The 17425-nt window shown below is 41.6% G+C and overlaps 1 protein-coding gene across 1 annotated transcript in view; it reads right to left on the bottom strand.

Annotated features, from left to right (window-relative positions):
* The window catches only part of PIK3R1 (phosphoinositide-3-kinase regulatory subunit 1), a 455332-nt gene that overhangs the window by 164048 nt on the left and 273859 nt on the right, over positions 1-17425 (bottom strand). The gene's annotated exons all lie outside the window — the stretch shown is intronic.

Below are 17425 nucleotides of genomic sequence, written 5' to 3'. Positions count from 1 at the left end.
TCTGGGTGATTGGGGGGCCAAAGTTTCTATATGTACTGTTGGCCTGCTGGTAAGTTGGGCTGGGTCCTGGTTGGCTATTAATGTAGCTGAGGGTAACAGAGGCTGGCTGTTGTAATTCTTATTTTCCAAAACATCTAGAGATGTCTTATATTGTTCTGAAACCAGCTAATCGTATTTTCTCCCACCAAGCAATTCTGCTACATAGTTCTAGAATCAGCATTTCTTAGTCATTTTTCAGTTTTTGATTCGATTTCCTTTTCATTCCAAGGGTTGTTTACGAAAGAATTTTTCAATTTGGGACATAGACTTGTTTTTTGTTTTATTCTCCAATTTTTAACATTAAAAGTTAGTTTTACTCTTTTGGTGGACACCTGAAACCTGACACAACCTTGCAATTAACTACGTATGGATGTGAGAGGTGGACAATAAAAAAAGCTGAGCACCAAAGAATTGATGTCCTCAAACTCTGGTGCTGGAGAAGACTCTTGAGAGTTTCTTAAATAGCAAGGAGATCAAACCAGTCAAGCCTAGAGGAAATCAACTCTGACTATTCATTGGAAGGACTGATGCTGAAGCTGAAGCTCCGATACTTCCGCCACCTGATGCAAAGAACCAACTCATTGGAAAAGACCCTCATGCCAGGAAAGATTGAAGGCAGGAGGAGAAGGGAATGACAGAGGATGAGATGGTTGGATGGCATCACTGACTCAATGGACATGAGTTTGAGCAAGCTCTGGGAGATGGGGAAGGAGAGGGAAGCCTGGCATGCTGTAGTCCATGGGGTCATAGAGAATTGGACATGACTGGGTGACTGAATAGCAACAACAATTTTGAAGAAGTTAAATTTATTTTGATAGGATAACTTAAAAAAAAAAGTTTTAGGTGGAGAACTCCTTTATGTTTCTCCTAAGGCTAGATGTCCCTGAATAAAGAAAGAAGTGTGTGTGGGGCAGTGGGCTGGGGGACAGGATAAGTTTGGGAGGAAAGGGAGGCTGCATAAATTTCTTGTCCAGAGTCCCTTCCTGTCGCCACCCACTGAGGACAATGTGGAGAGGGAGGTACAAAGAGGGATACATGGAAAGTGATGCAGCAGCAACCATGGATTTAGAGATCAACCAGGTAAGGCTTTTGCATGTCAGGAACCATCATCTGTATAGTGCAGCATGCTGCTGAGAAAATTAAATGAAATAATGATGTAGCAGTGCTCTATACATTCCTTCTCTTCTGTATAGGAAGTTGAGATTATCAGATATGCCTATCCCAGTGGACCATGATCTTGGATGCTGAATGTAGTACTGTAGCTGAACAGCAATGCTATCTTTGATGCTACTTACAAAAATATTTTTTTTAATTGGAAAAATAGTACTTCAGTGAATGAGACCTCCAGAGGTTAATTCATTGCAGTGTTATTTTCATTTTAAAATTCTGCTATCTGCCCTGAATTTCTAACTGTTCTGTGTAAGGCGGAGTGGCTGTGAGAAGGGCATATGTCTTGAGGAGAGGACTAGGAGGGATAACAAAACTCTGAGGGTCTGCCCACCTGCTGTATGAAGGAGACGGTGAGGGAGTGTCATGGTAGAGAGGAAAAGGAGAAGGTAAGAAGAGAAGGCAAAATGCTAATAAATTGGGAAATATCTTATTTTCTGTTCTTTTTGCTCTCTCTCACTGGTAATAGATCTTCTAACAAGTCTATTAGTTGTTGCTGTTCAGTTGCTCAGTCGAGTTTGACTCTTTTCAACCCTCTGGACTGGAGCATGATAGACTTCCCTGTCCTTCATCATCTTCTGGCGCTTGCTCAAACTCATGTCCATTGAGTCAGTGATGCCATCCAACCATCTCATCCTTTGTTGTCCCCTCTCCTCCTGCCTTCAACCTTTCCCAGCATCAGGGTCTTTTCCAGTGAGTCAGCTCTTTGCATCAGATGACCAAAGTATTGGAGCTTCGGCTTCAGCATCAGTCCTTCTAATGAATCTTCAGGGTTGATTTCCTTTAGGATTGACTGGTTTGGTCTCCTTGCAGTCCAAGTGACTCTCAAGAGCCTTCTCCAGCACCACAGTTCAAAGGCATCAATTATTCAGCACTCAGCTTTCTTTATGGTCCAACAAACAGTAGAATCTCTCAAATACTGACTAGAGAGGAGCTCTTGTCAGGTCTGGTGACATGAGTGAGAAAAGCAAAAGTGAATAACTGAAAAACTGAATATCCAAATGCTGGTTAACTGAGAGTTGGCTCTAAAAAGAGTGAAAACATCTGCTGGCTTCTTTGAAGGAAAAAAATCCCTCTGGGTTTTTCCTGCAACAAATCCTGTTCTCAATTTTCTCTTTGGGAGGGATCCAGGAAAAAAATGACCTCTCCCATTCTAGTAATGAATTTCTATTCCCTTTTGAACTTTAAATATGTTAATTTAATCCCCAGATGGTCACCAAAAAATATGTATTGTCAAGTCATAGATCTTGACACACCACTTCCAGGCTCGCCCCTGCCCTGTTGCTCCAATTTCTCTGGTTCTGGTTCTAAACAGAGAGCACATCAAGGGGAACCATGTCTGGCCTGGTCCAGCCCAGGCCTGTACCACCAGTGTTTACAAGAAGTTTGCCTTTTTGTCATGGTGTCCCTTCACTGAGTTGAAGCGTGCCCAAGCCTCCAAGAATTTCAGAGACTGGCTAAGAACTGTCAGTGGCCTGGGATCAAAACCACACTACCTATTTCTTATTTCTGGACTTGAAATCACCCCCATTCAGAACACATTATCTTACAGTTCAGTAAACACTGCCCAACTGGGATCTTCTTTATTTAGTTTATGTTTGTAAAATAGTTCAAGTACTAGCCTTCATTAAAAGATATATATAGTGTGTTAATCTGAAGGTCAAGAAACATTTTATGAACCTGAGTCTGTGGGTGATCAGACGGACTTGTGCTTCTGGTAATACTGACGCTTCTTGCCTCTCAGTGTCTGATTGGTCAGAAGTAGATTAGTTTGAAAAATGGGATGTTATTGTTCTAATCTGGGCCTCTCTGGCATTTATTAAGTACAGGGGCCTGTGCTAGAGGCTGGAGTCTAGAAGCTATAGGAGAGCTTGTACCTGTCCTCTGGGAACTTCCCTTTTCTCAGCAGTGTTCAGATCTACTCTCATGGTCATCCTGAATCTCCCAACTTATGCAAGTGGGCCAAAGCTGCGCATACAGAAAACATCATGTAACCGTTCGAGCATTAATATAAGCATTTGTAGAAACTGTCTACAGACATCTAAAGATTTATTAGAACCATCCACAAGCTATTAATGAAGTTTTCCTGAAGAAGTGCTCTGCATGCTCAGAACTGAGGAGGATGCTCATATGATGAGCTACAGGTCTCCTTCCAAGAAACCAACAGTTGAGGAGAGCAGGTAAGAAATATAAACACAGCCCCATAACATGAGGAGAGATTAAGGTCCCTGAGATACATAATCCCTGTCATTTAGGCCACTTATTATATCCAAAGATGTCCTTCTCACTGGCTCTCTACCTCTTTTGTTTTCTTCCTTTTTTACAAGTATTAGAAGCAGCCTGTAACAAGAAAGCATACAAGAAAATAGTGATAACAACTAGTACTAGAAAGAAAGCATGGCCACCATCACGAATGTCTTCAGATCCTTCTGGTCCACTCTTTCCACAAATTGGCCTCAAGAGTCTTGTGTCTTTAACACTTCCTGTTTTTCCCATCTCAGCCACCTATTCCCATTGATGGATATACCCTGGATCTTACCACCTGGAACTTTCCCTTAAGCTCCAATTTATCAGTCTTGGGCCAACTTCTATTCTTCCATATTCCCTTTTTGCTTCTTATCTGATTATTCGTCCCCCCCACTACTGTCAGTACACCAGCTCTTCAATATTCCTTTCTATCCACATTGATTATCCCTACATATGGCATCGCTTCCTTCCTTATCCAAACCAGACACACAAATGCATCACTTTCACCACTTTATGCTATAACTGTCTCCCCAAACTCCAAACCTGGATCAGCCAAATGATCTGCTATCTCCTATTTTTCTTTTAAACTTTTTGGCCACACCACGTGGCATGTGGGATCTTAGTTCCCCAACTCAGGATAGAACCCATAGTCCCTGCAGTGGAAGTATGGGGACTGCCAGGGAGGTCCCTGCTATCTCCTATTTTTATCTGTCACTCCACTGCCTATTGCTGCCCTCCCCAGAGTCTTCAAACTCACAGCTTCTTGGCGACCTCTGTGTCCTTTAAAAGAGTTTCCATACTCTAAGCCCTTTTGCATTCTCCACTAGGGCCAGAATTTCACTACTCTCTTCCCGCTACCCTCCCCATCTCTTCTGTCCCCTTATATCATAGGAAATGAAAACCATCATGTATGACAGCCCTAGAACCAAGGGCTCCTTTTTATGATATATAAACCTCCTCACTACCCCCATCTCCTTACCTTCAGCTTCAATAGAAGTAGTATCCCTCCCTGAACATAGCTCATCCCTCTGCATTGCGGGAGCAGCTTTCACAGGAGTATAATTGGGAAGAAATACAATGTCCATGCATCAGCTACAATCTTTTCTTCTGAGATATGTCTAAGACCCTTGCTTAGAGAACTGTGTCCCAACATCTATTCTCATAATTGGATGTCACAACTGTGTCTATCCTCTTCACACTTATCATTAACAAATTAGTAGGCAAGTGAGAAGAAAGTCTGTGATGAGATACAAATATGCTAAGTTCTTGAGGACCCTATTCCAGACTGTAGTTTGGATATTGCATTGCCAACCTGCCCAAGATGTACACTTTTTATGTAATTTTTTGGTTTGTTTCTTGTTAGTCATTATCAGATGGATTTAAGAGGACAAGGATAAATTCACATTTATCCACACATGGGGGATCACAACCAGTTTCAGGTATGTCAACAGGAAGTTGACAGGAAAGTGGAAAGTGGGAGGGAAACACTCATGAAAGTTAGTAAAAAAAAAAAAAAAAAAGATAAAAGAAAAGAAAAATAAACCTCAGAAGATCCTCAATAGGCAAAAACTATCTCTAGGAAGTCCTTCATGCCAAATCAACTGATTTCAACAATAGGAAACTATATAAATGGGCCTGGTTGGGAGTTATTTCGTATAATTGCTAAGTCTTCTCTGGAGAAACAATCTTTGGGGAAACAGCACTCTAAGTCAAATAAGTCTTTAGGTAAAGCCTCAGCCTGCCCACCACCAAACCTGGCCTTCAGCACTCTGAAGAGGATTCCCAGTCATCTGACACACAGAATTACCCAGTTTAAGCTGTGCTGAAGCTGAAGCTCCAATACTTTGGCCACCTGGTGCGAAGGGCCAGTTCATTAGAAAAGACCCTGATGGTGGGAAAGATTGAAGGCAGGAGGAGAAGGGGACAACAAAGGATGAGATGGCATCACGGACTCAATGGATGTGAGTTTGAGCAAGCTCTGGGAGATGCTGAAGGACAGGGAAGCCTGGCATGCTGCAGTCCATGGAGGCGCAAAGAGTTGGACATGACTGAACAACTGAACAACTAAACAACAACACAGTTTATAATATTATCAAGCTAAGTCAACCTTCTCAGAGAAGGCAATGGCACCCCACTCCAGGACTCTCGCCTAGAAAATCCCATGGACGGAGGAGCCTGGTAGGCTGCAGTCCATGGGGTTGCTAAGAGTTGGACATGACTGAGCGACTTCACTTTCACTTTTCACTTTCATGCACTGGAGAAGCAAATGGCAACCCACTCCAGTGTTCTTGCCTGGAGAATCCCAGGGACAGAGGAACCTGGTGGGCTGCCGTCTATGGGGTTACATAGAGTCAGACACGACTGAAGCAACTTAGCAGCAGCAGCAAGTCAACCTTCTAAACCAGGAGGCATTCCCGGGAGATGACCTACTTCCCTTGACTAAGATCCTCCTACAAACCTGCTGATATAGTTCTCATCCAGAAAGAATTCAAACCTTGAGAAGGAGGACTTTAATACCTAGGATCCATGTCCTGGGAGTTTGCTAAATCCTCTGTGAGAAACTCTTGTAGATCAAACTTAGTGCAGCATGATCCAAGCTATGGGGTCAGGTAATCCTGGATTTGACTCAAACTTTAGATAAGATACTTCTTTAAGTCTTGGTTTCCTTGTTTGTAAACTGGGGACAATAACAGTATCTATTTAAAGAGTGGTTCGAAGGGTTAATTCTGAAGCTCTTAGCTTTGCAGCAGTTGTCATTACATTTAAGATCCCATCATCTGCAAATTTAGAAGGAATCTCTGCCATTGGGAAACATGTTCAAGGGTCACGACTGAATCTAAGGATGTAAAAAGAAACAGCAAATGCTGGGTGAATACATTTGATTGGAAATTCTTAGGCCAAGTCACTTCCCAATACACAACACGAGTAGCCAGTTCTTTGTGGTAGGGAAATCTGAAGACTCCCTGGACCCAGTAACCCACAGAGCACCTGGGCTTACAGGAGCTTTACAGCGGCTGAAAAAATGGATTATAACTGGGGAGAGCCAAGCTAGAGTTGGATGAGTGGAGAACAACCCAATCTGAAGTTTTAGGAGGGAAAAGATTTAGGATTAAACAAGGTGTGTGTTGACTTCAATGAAGAAGGCAGATTATGAATCAAAATATGTCCCTCCCACCCAATAAATTGCCATCAACTTGAACATTTTCTGCAGCTGTATGTGCTGGTGCTACCAATGGAGAGTGATGTGCTATGTCTACTAACAGATGGAACTAGAGCTACAGCCTATTATCTAGATCTATAGCCTATGTCTCTGTCTATAGCTATAGAATACAAAGGCTACTCGCCAGACTGTTTACATCAGTTATGTCTGGATGTGCATGACTGTTGATCTTTCAGAAATGTTATTATTATTTTTTTTTTTTGCTGTGTTTTCTGGTGAGTATATACTGTACTTGTAATGAGACAATCACAGAATATTAATTAAAAAATACATCAGAGGGAAAAACATTAGGTGGGTATTGACTTCCCCTTTCCTTTTGTAAGGGCAGACGTGTGAAACATGTTGTGAGGGAAAATTCTGCCAACAAGGAGTCAGGTGTGGACAGACTGTGTATGGAAGGTTTGAGGAAAATCCTTTGAATCTGCTTGTGCTTTCCCCACTTAACTTTTGTCTATGGAATTTTATTTGCCTTTGTATTAAAGTAAAACCAAAAGTATTTTGGTCTGGCCTCCTTGTTTACCTCTCAGATCTTCCCATTGTAAAGCCATCTGTTCACATGCTCTCCTGAAGCTGGAGGATTAGAGGTGGTGGATTTTAGATGATGTGTCTTGAAAGGAGACTAGTTACAGACACCTAATAAACTCATTTTAAGTTTTCCAATGCGTACAGTTAAAGTCGCTATTATCCCAGTAGAGAATTGTGGGCTGTCTCTTTTGGATTCCCAGGTTAACATTTTGGCAGAGATTTGGCTCTGGAATCCATGCAAGACTTATTATGGGCAGGAGGAGAAAGAGGCACAGTTATGGAGAGGAGTGAGATGTTTACATCTGTGTGGACTATGGTGTGGTTGATGCGGTCCCACAATCACACTAGAGATGAGACCAACACGTGTGATGAGAAGAGAAGGAAGCCAAGGATTTCACTGCGCTGCTTGTCGTTGGATCTTTGAGGGCTGTCCTTCCAACAGCCTCTGAAACCAACAGAGATATCACATTCAAACTAAACATCGCTGCATACTTAACAAGTACTAGATGGTGGAGACACAAAGCTTATAAAAATAGATAATAGCTAATAATCAGTACTTCTTATTCTGTAGCAAAGGTGTCCTTTATGTGTTTAATATAGTTAAATCCTTGCAATACCTAAACAAGATCATTGTTGTTTAGTTGTTAAGTTGTGTTCGACTCTTTGAGAGCCCATGGACTGTAGCCCACCAGGCTCCTCTGTCCATGGGATTTCCCAGGCAAGAATACTGGAGCGGTGCCATTTCCTTCTCCAGGGATCTCCCTGACCCAGGGATTGAACCTCACATCTCCTGCATTGGCAGGCATATTCTTTACCACTGAGCCAGTTGCTACTTGAACAAGGTAGGTAGTAGTATTATATCCATTCTACACATAAGCAAGCCTAGGACTACAATTTAGATAAAATTGCTGAAGTACACACAGATAGTAATTGTTGGTGCTGGTGTGGGTGCCCAGGTGGACTCCAGAGACTGAGTTTTTGATTTCCAAGAAGAGAGGTCTCTGGCCTTACGGGGTCACAGACTAGTGGGACAGGCAACCAATAATCAAGACAGAACTATTAATTGGTCCATGGTCCCGTGGGAACACGGAGCAGAATGTGAGGTCAGAGGAGGATTCTCAGAAGACATGATGTTTGACCACAGTGGTCCTGTGGGAACACAGAGCAGAATGTGAGGTCAGAGGAGGATTCTCAGAAGACATGATGTTTGACCACAGTGAAGAGTTCACCAGCCCACAATAAGTACAATAGCTAACTCCTAAACAGCATTTACTGCATCCCAGGCACTATTCTAGGCTGCACATATCAACTAATTTTGATCTTATAATTTTGGGGACATCATAGGGGATACAAAGTGCTTACTTAAGAAAGGGTGATAAATGGGTTGAATAATCCCAACACTCAGTGGCTTCTAATGGATGACTTCAATTCCCTCCCCCACCCTTGGGTAATTTACTATTTTGGATTTGGTTTCTAAACTCACATTTAGTTAGTATCTAGAATTTAGAAAATGACCATTGTCTCAGTAGTCTTCAGATCCATCAAAATATCTCAGTTATAGCTCTCATTTTTAACTCAGAGGCAAACATTGAAGACCAGCTATCATTAGTCAGAATTCAGATGTTATGACATTTATCTCTGCACTGTCTTCTGAGGTATAGTCAGTGAGTGGCCCCAGTCTTTGGTTTTTCAATGTGTCTTTCTCCGGAATGATAGTTTTCTCTGAAGTTTAATTTTCTCTGTGGGTTATATGAGCATCCTTATTTTAGGGTTGATGTCATGAAATCCAGAGTTTAAGTGGAGGAGTTGATGTTTAACTTTCGGCAAACATTCTGTTGAAGCAGCCATCCTCAGAGGTACCTTTCGCTATCAGGTGGTGAGCATGATGCTTATAGAAGCTCTGTTTAGAAAGATGATGTTATTGACCTGTATTAATATCCTAGGGTTGTGGTAACAGATTACCACAAATTGGGTGACTTAAAGCAGCATAAAGTTATGCTCCCAGTTCTGAAGACAAGAAGTACAAAATGACCCTCTGCGAACTCTCAGGGAGACTGTTCACTGTCTCTTCTAGCCCCTAGGGGCTTTAGAGTTTCCATGGCTTGTGTTTACATAACTAGAAGCTCTGCCTCCATCTCTACCTGCTCTTCTCTTCTTTAAGTCTATCCTTTCGTCTCGTATAAGGATGTTGTCATCGCATTTAGGGCCCATCTGGATAATTCAGAGTGATTTCATCTTAAGATCTCCAACTTAATTACATCTATGAAAGCTCCTCCCCCTAACTGCCTTTTTTTTTTTTTTTTTTCAAAATAAGATCACATTCTCAGGTTCCAGGGGGATGGAACATGGACATATCCTTTTGGGTACCACCACTGAGCTCACCACAGGACCCACAGTCAGGAAGTCCTGAAGGTAACAAAGGTGCTTTCCCAATAGCGATGATGGATTTATACAGATTTACCCGTAAGCGCCTGCCTCCTTTACTCTGAATGTAAAGTGAATACACATCACCCCACTGCAGTACTCCTGCCTGGAAAATCCCATGGACAGAGGAGCCTGGTGGGCTGCAGTCCATGGGGTCACTAAGAGTTGGACACGACTGAGTGACTTCACTTTCCCTTTTCACTTTCATGCGTTGGAGAAGGAAGTGGCAACCCACTCCAGTGTTCCTGCCTGGAGAATCCCAGGGATGGTGGAGCCTGGTCGGCTGCCGTCTATGGGGTCACACAGAGTCGGACACGACTGAAGTGACTTAGCAGCAGCAGCCTAATTTAGAGGCTGAAGCAGGGATTGCAAACTGGTGGACCCAATGTCAGCTCTAATCAAGAGATGTGTTTTGGTTGCTCTCTGTGGGGCTTTAATATTTTTGAGTTAGTTGAGTATGTGAAAAACTGGAGTATTTTTGCATAAAAGTCTCAGGTTTCTGGCTTTTCTTGGAAGTCAGATCTAACAGTACCGGGCCCACGTTCCCTCTCAGTAACCAGGCTGGAGCCTGCAGAAGAACTGCTCCTTTACAGGGGGTTTGAATTCTCTACATTGCCACAGTCCTCACCACTCTGTTGTTTACCCCAGGGCCATTTCACTCATGGCCATTAGTGGCTTTGTTCCTGCGTTTTTGAGTTGGCAATCCTTGTCCATGGGCATGCTATCCAGGGCAGCTAAGCATGCCAGTGGAAATTCAAGCAATGACCCTGATTTGCTCTGACCATGGAGCTAAACTGCAAATTATTGTCAAAGAATTTGTGTAGACAAGGATAATGAGCCATTTTAGATTCACCCTATGTATCCACTGGCAGCCAAGACTCATAATCCAAAGACGTTCAGCTTGTTACTGTGATATAGAGCCTACATTTTCATAGTCTAACTTTTTTCAGGTCCAGCCTTGTGTAAACACGATTTAAAATCTTGAATTTTGCAGGCTAACTTAACTCCAGAAGCCTTGCTTGTTGCTTTATGTATGGACCAAAGGTTTTATCTGTTTTATAACACCCTTTATATAACATGATGAATATTTCCCTGCTCCCGATAAATTTTGTTTGTTGACTTAACCTCCACAGAGCTTACCTGAGCTAAATCTCCTAGCATCTCATTACCTAAGACCTTTCTCTAAGGACACACAAAGCAAAATGGAAACTCTCTTTTCAATGGGAGTGGTTTTAACAGATACCTATTGCTTTTGCTTTGACTCTTGAGTCCAGATCTCAGAGAGTTGGGAATAGCCTTGAAATGCAGAGGTCTACAGAAACCTTCAACATGTAAGGCTCATCTATTATTTGCAATTAGAATGACAGTTGGTGGTGAATAATTAAGCAAACACTGACCTTGCTAGTGTTCCCACGGAGGCATTTTCTCTGGGATTAACTGTTCTTGCTGAGATTTCCCCATGTCATTCTTAATAATAATAATAATGGACATGATTTCTGTTTGCAGCAGGGAGATATATTTTCACATGTACTATTCTCATGAACAAAATCAAAATTCCTTTATATATTTTTTGCTTCTTTAAATACATTCCAATATAATAAATCCAGGATTTTTTTTTTTAATCACATATCCGCTTTCTAGTAGGTTAGACCTGTAACTTCTTTCTTCCTTAATAATGAATACCAAATTGCTTAATTTAGCAGAGACAGTCTTGGGTAAGTGACTTATTAAGTGGCAGGTGGAACATTCAGAGTACACATAAAGCCATCACTTTTCAAAAATCCCACCAAAGTAGACTCCACAGAAGTAGAGACGTGAATAACAACAGACTAGGTTACAATCTATTAAAAAGTCACCTGCTTTAGTGCACCAATGAAGAGAGTTTTTCAGTGTATAAGATACAAAAAGAAGTTATCACTTAAAGAATGATTAAAAAGCATGTCTTAAAGGAACATCTCGTTGTGTACTTCACGAATGCTGTGGAAAGAAACGTAGCTGCCCACTCAGGTAATCCAACCGTGCAGTTCTACACATTTCATTGAAAATACTTTGGGAGAAAACTCTTCTGTCTAATGGAAGAAAGGCAAACCTAGTTCTTACCTTTTGTTTGGAATCTGAAAGAGTTGAATGGTAAAGGAAGGTCACTGACTCTCAGGATTGCCACCAGACTTTTCTCTGTGAAAGGTGCTTATTGAAGATCATGGCGATATGGCATGAATTGAGCAATGGGACAGGCCCAAGAAGAAAAATGCTGATTAGCAAGACCTGCAGGCTGTACCCCTCCATCCTTGACATCTGTTACTGGTTTTTCTGAATATTGAATTTCATTCCTATAAATTACTTTGAAACAGTTATAGACTCAGAAGTGTAGTTAGTGATGATAAATAGCTGTATGTGGGGATACTGCAGCCCAATCCATCTTCATCTTTCAATTGTTGCTTCTTTATAAAGAAAATAGGCACGGCCATTAACTGCTGGCAAGGAAAGGTTGACTAAGGAGATTGACAACAAAATGATTTACAAAATGTATAGTCCATTGCTCACGGGCCGTGAAGCTTGTAGTTACTTTTTCATTCATTTTTCCCTAATAACAAAATAGTCTTGAGCCATTAGCTCTTGTGTTTGAGAACTGTCCTTCCTGAGAGCACACAATTTTAATCTCAAAATGAATTGGTTGGTTTTCTAAATGTCTTTGGAATTTTTTTTTCATTCTTTAAGCTACAATGACTTCAGTACTAACATCACTGTTGAAATAACATATATTTATCAATTATCTAATGAATATCTGCTACTTTGGAGAGCTCAGGGAAGCAGAGGACAAACTAACAGGACATGATCTCAGCCCCAGGTGGCGTGGGATCCACTCAGGGTGGAGACACACACCAAGAGAAACATTTAAATAGCAGCATTAAAGAGATGACAGAGAAGAAGGGCTGTCACAAACAGTGAGCGTCAGGATAAGCTGGGGCGGGTAGGGTGTGAAATGCCAGCACAATGCCCAGAAATGGAGATGGCATCTTAAGGAAGTGGGATACAGGTCCAGGAAATTTAGCTATCAAATCGCTGGATGTGATGAAGAGTATAGTTGTCAACAGTATGGCCTCTGAAAAGCAGTCCCCCTGAGGAAGTAATTGAACACCTCCATTCACGAATTTCCTTGCATGTAAAATGGACATAATGATAGTCACTATCTCATGGGGCTGCTCTGAAGACTGCATGAGACAGCAGACGCAGCGTGGTTAGTGCGACTGGCCTGGTGTGTCACCCTGGCAATTATTATGTTTGTAATTATATTCTCCCCAGTTTTAGCCGTAGTTCCAAAACATCTTCAATTTTTAAAATAATCTATGATACACACTGTAGATTAGTGTCATGAAATATAATTAGACATGTTGACTCTGTTTCCCTCATTGTAGCCACAAAAGCTTGTTTGGGTCCTTTTATGTTGCTTGTCTCCATGGATATTTGAAAGTTAAACTTCTAGAAGGGTCCTCTTAGGAATCATTACTAGAAAAATAAAGCTTTTTAATTTGGGTTCATATGTGATTTGACAGCTACAGAGTTTGGCCTGGCCCCAGGTTTACAGATTGATAAATTAACAACCTCTCAGCTCGTGTGCATGTGTATGTGTGTGTGTGTGTGTGTGTGTGTGTGTGTGTGTGTTTGCCGCTTTTTTCCCTGAGATTTGAAGGCCCACAATGTGAGCAGTTTTCCAAACTTACAGCGTCCTTCTGGCACAAATCATTGTCGCCAGAGGCTAGTAACTGGCTTCAGTTGTTATGTGAAGAATGTTTTAACAACACCACCTTTCTAAAGTGATAGAACACAGAGGCATCTCAAAGCATTTTGACTTTGGTTCAGACAGCTTGCCCAGCTAGGTACCTCCTCTCATGTCTTCCGCTTCAACCCTGGGGGATTCAGCCAGGTGGGTAGTTTGACCCCTGGAGTCGGGGTGGAACTTCGTAGAAACCCAGAAGAAATGAAAGTGGAGTGTTGGTCACCTACGTGAACAAGAGGGTGGCTTTGTGACTAAACGTGGCAGCTCCCTATTTCTTTGAACTATTTTAGCCCCTTCCTGCATAGCCATCCTCTCCCTGCCGCCCACCCCTCCTTCCCACATAGCCTGGTGGTCTATGGGCTCTTGATAGATTCTGCCAAGGTTACAACACTAGTCTTAAACATATTGACCAAGGCTTCCTCATCAGCTCAACTCAAGTACCAGCAAAACTGACAGATGTGTCTTCCTTTAACTTTCTTGTTTCCCAAACTTTCCTGCTCCTAAGACTTAACTGGGATACCTGCAAAACGTGGAAATTCTGATTCCATGGTTCTGAGGTAGAGTCCAGGGGTCTCATTCTTCATATAATCCGGGTGTTCTTATGATCTGGCAAATTTGTAAAACACTGGTTTAGCTTTTATGGGAGCATCTATCGCATCCTGACATTGGATTTTTGCAGTAACACGGGTGTGTGTGCTAGGGAGGGATAGATAGTTAAGTATTTGTTGAGAAAAAGAGAATGAATAAATGCAATGGCTATTTTTAAAAAATTTACTAAGCCTGCTCAGGCTTCACTTCTGACTACTCATAAACTAAGTGTCTGTTAGATTTAAAATCCCATTGTTACTTGAAGAAAAAATGTATTGTCTGTATATATCCTAAAATTTTCATAATAAAATCATAAGATATATTACCTGAAAACAACTTTTCTCACATTTTTCTGTTTGGTACATTTAGGGATGTGAAGATCTATAGAATAAAAATGTTCTCTTGAGCCTTCTTATCAGTTACATACCCTCTTCTCTCTAGTATATCTTCAGGAGAAGGAGACATTTTTTCCATCACTTGTACAGAATACCTAAATAGGTAGACTTCATGCCCAGGAATACATTTTCTGCTTGCTGACAGCAACTTGGCTGAGTTACTATGTAAGTTAACTCCCAGGATTCATTTTAAATGACATTAATCATAGGATGGTTAGATTTTTTAAATGAAAAAAATTACATTTGGGTAAGGTCCGTAGACAGTAGTGTGTATCAATGATAATGTCCTGATTTTGATCCACTGTTATGCAAGGTTGCTAATATTTATGGAATGTAGGTGAAAGGTATATAGGAATTCTCTGTGCTGTTTAAAAATTCTTTAATATCTGAAACTATTTCAAAATTAAAAAATAAGTAATTTAAAATTTAGGGATAATATAATAAAAATGTGTGTATTTACCACCCAGATTTTATAAATGTTAGCATTGTCTTATTTGCCTGACACTTAAATTTTTTTTTTTTTTTTTAATTTGAGGATAACTGCTTTGTGATGCTTGTTGGCTTCTGCCATACAACAAAGCAAATCAGTCCTAACTATATACGTATACTCCCTCTGTCTTGAGTTTCCCTCCAACCCCCCGCACCCAATCCTATCCCTCTAGGTCATCACAGAGCACCAGGCCGGGCTCCCTGTGTTCTGTAGCATCTTCCCACTAACTATCTATTTTACACATTTTTAAAAGGCAGACCTTTAAAGATCCAGTCTGCTCTTACATCACTCTGTTCTTCTACTAGCAGTAAGTGGAAGTTTCTGTTTTCTTTCGTCCTCTTCAATGCTTAGTACCATTAGGCTTTGTAGTTATTTCCATTTCAATGTGTAAAGAAGGATAGAATTGTTTCAGTTCCCATCACCTGAAAGACGAGTGAAGTTGAACATCTTTTAATAGGCTTATTGGTCATCCAGGTTTTTTGTTCTTTATATTGCTGTTTTTTGTCGATGAAGGAGAAAGTAGCTCCCACCCATCTCCTTCTATCAAGTCAAGATATTAAGGATTTAAAGAGCCTAAAGAAATGTGACCTGCACTGGAGGAAATGCTAAAGGGATGGCCGAGCAAAGGAAAGGTGGTTGTATTAGTGGCTTGGACCATTAGAATTGGCCTGGGCAAATGATGCTGGAATGTTTCTTATGGATGAGGTAGGATTCAATGGGAGAATGTGCTTTTGCAGGTTCTTTATGAGCCTTGCTCGAGAGAACTGCTTCAAGGTAAAAGACCCCAGTAGAAGGAAACTGTCAGATACCCAGGGAGTGGAGGAAGGAGCTAATAACCAGCTGAACTTGCCTTACTCCAGAAAACTACAGGTGAAAACCCCCTGGTAACTCTGTAGGAGAATTGCTAAAAAACACAAAAATGCCTCTGAGAGATAGCCTTGACCCCACAGCTAGAGGAAACTAAGATCACTTTGTTGCCAGTTAGGTGAAACACTTCCTGCCATTTTAGTTCTTCTTGCCTCTTTGATCCTGGAGGTTGGGAGCAGAAACCACAAAAGAGCAAGATGGGGGGTGGGGGGCGGGTAAGAGGGAAGTTTGGAAGGGGAGAGAAAGGTTAAACTTGCCTTCCACCACCATCTATAGGCTGCTAGCTGTATCAGGCCTGGTTTGGGAAAAAGATATGTGTAACGAAGTTGCAGTTTTAGTTGTTGCTTTGGACTAGTGGTGGATGTTACTAATCATAGGACCTTATGCTATTCAGAACAACTCTACAGGGGATGTGTGCTCAGTTGCTCAGTTCAGTTCAGTTCAGTTCAGTCGCTCAGCCGTGTCCGACTCTTTGTGACCCCATGAACTGCAGCACGCCAGGCCTCCCTGTCCATCACCAACTCCCAGAGTTCACTCAGACTCACGTCCATCGAGTAGGTGATGCCATCCAGCCATCTCATCCTCTGTTGTCCCCTTCTCCTCCTGCCCCCAATCCCTCCCAGCATCAGGGTCTTTTCCAATGAGTCCACTCTTTGCATGAGGTGGCCAAAGTACTGGAGTTTCAGCTTTAGCATCATTCCTTCCAAAGAACACCCAGGACTGATCTTTAGAATGGACTGGTTGGATCTCAGTTGCTCAGTTGAGTCCCACTCTTTTGTGACCTCAAGGGCTGTAGCCCACAAGGTTCCTCTGTCTGTGGGATTTTCCTAGGCAAGAATACTGGAGTGGGTTACCATTTTCTCCTCCACAACAAGGGATGAGATGGCTGTAAATTTCATTCAAGGATGAGCAAAGAACTAGAATAAATGTTAAAGGGCTGTGGGAGACACAAAGAAAGGTGTTTCCTGATTCTATCCCACGACTCCTGCTTGTTTGGTATAATTGTGACACGGCATGAGAGGTGCTATGCTGCCAAGGTTAGACACTGGGCTCTGGAACCAGCTTTCTTAATCCTAGCTTTGTCTTTATTGAATATTTACCTTTTATATGCTTGAGGTTTCTCATTTGTAAAGGATGACAGTATGTTGTTATGAGCATTAAACAGAGTAATGTACTTAAAGTGCCTTAAACAGTGCCTGCCATACTGTAAATAGGCAGTAAACGTTAGCAAAGATGATTAAAATAGCTGTATTTACAGTTAACTGTAAAAATACTCAGTTACTACATAAAATTCATGTATGAGAGATACAATACACTTACTGAAGGTCTCTGAAAAGATGGAAACAGTTTAAACAGTGCAACTCAATTATTTTCAATGTAATGGCTTATTTATTTGAGAACAGACTTCAAGCAAGCTTGGTTTTTAGATGAGAGCACAGTTTTTCTGTTTTTTTTTTTTTTTTTTTTTTTTTTTAACTTTTAAAATAACGGCTGAACGTTTTTATGAGGACAGCAGTGAAAGCAAGGAAGGAGTCTGACTGTGACACCCCCGCCCCTCCAAAGTTGTAGCAAAAGAAAAGGCTGCAAAGACCAAGGAGGCAGCACTGAAAGGTGTCTGTGGGAACAAGAAAACGAAGAGCCACACGCCATCCCCCCACGGCAGCCCGAGATACCGCTGCCCCAAA

The sequence above is a fragment of the Bos grunniens genome, chromosome 20 (assembly GCF_055505025.1).
Source record: "Bos grunniens cultivar Pamir isolate PY7600 chromosome 20, Bosgru_T2T1.0, whole genome shotgun sequence".
NCBI lineage: Eukaryota > Metazoa > Chordata > Mammalia > Artiodactyla > Bovidae > Bos > Bos grunniens.
The sequence above is the reverse complement of the archived record's forward strand: the minus strand, read 5'-3'. Positions and strand labels throughout refer to the sequence as shown.